Source organism: Ochotona curzoniae, unplaced genomic scaffold (assembly GCF_017591425.1).
Source record: "Ochotona curzoniae isolate NIBS_2020 unplaced genomic scaffold, NIBS_Ocur_1.0 contig_43, whole genome shotgun sequence".
NCBI classification, from domain to species: domain Eukaryota; kingdom Metazoa; phylum Chordata; class Mammalia; order Lagomorpha; family Ochotonidae; genus Ochotona; species Ochotona curzoniae.
The window spans coordinates 25,648,703-25,649,760 of record NW_024466218.1 but is presented as its reverse complement, the minus strand read 5'-3'; the positions used below and the strand labels follow the sequence as shown (position 1 = coordinate 25,649,760).

General features: G+C 37.1%; 1 non-coding gene across 1 annotated transcript; it reads right to left on the bottom strand.

Annotated features, from left to right (window-relative positions):
* Nucleotides 1-270: 270 nt before the first annotated feature.
* Nucleotides 271-378, bottom strand: LOC121159783. The gene has a single exon (XR_005884436.1). It is a non-coding gene; the product is annotated as a U6 spliceosomal RNA (small nuclear RNA).
* Nucleotides 379-1,058: the final 680 nt, after the last annotated feature.

The window sequence follows — 1,058 nt, the reverse complement described above, 5'->3', positions numbered from 1 at the left end:
GCTGACCAGGCTAAAGTCATGTGTGGCCACTGAGGAAGTAAACCAGAACATCCTCTCTGTTACTTTCTGTCTTTCAAGTAAATAAATACAAACTACTTGTGAAAGATATCTCAAAGATGTTCTTAAAGCATGCTGCCTATTGGAATTAACAGCAAAGGCTCTCTTATCTCTATATTCTGGCCAATATGGGATATCTTTAACCTTTAACATTTTTTTTTATCAATCTGATGGGTGAAAACTAAATAATTATTTTTCTGTAGCCATAGACACTAATAAGATGATCACATATATATTTTTGCGTGAAATCCTTGTGCAGGGGCCATACTAATCTTCTCTGTATTATTCCAGTTTTAGTATCTGTGCTGCCGAAGAAAGCACATCACATATATATTTTTGGAGATTTATTTTTCTATTGGAAAGGCAAATTCACAGGGAGAAGGAGAGACAGAAAGATCTCCTATCCACTGGCTCACTCCACGAGTGGATGTAGTGGCTGGGACTGATCTGATTTGTAGGCAGAAGCCAGAAGCTTCTTCCTGGTCTCCTACATAGGAGCAGGATCCCAAGGCATTGGGCCGTCCTTGACTGCTTTCCCAGGCCACAAGCAGGGAGCTGCATGGGAAGTGGAGCAGCCGAGATTAGAATTACCATGGGTATGGGATCCTGGCACATGCAAAGCAAGGACTTTTTAGCCACTAGGCTACCATGCCAGGCCCAAGATAATCATATTTTTGCATGATTTCTCTTTTTTCTGTTCATTTCATCTTTTTCTTCTTGTTTGCCTTTCTATTACTGACTTACAAAAAAATCTTTATATGTTAAGGTATAAAGCCTTGATCTATTTCAGCATTGGTATATATTTTATTCCAGTCTACTGTTTGCTTTCACTTTATCAAGTTTTTCACAAGATTCAATATTGATTGATATAGTCAGGATGTTCATGGGTTTTTTTAAAGATCCTCAGTCTTGTGTTTTAGTTTTATAATATTAATAATTTATTTTCAGCAACATTGCAATATTTGTTGCCTTATGTACTTGTTTGTATATACCATGGGATA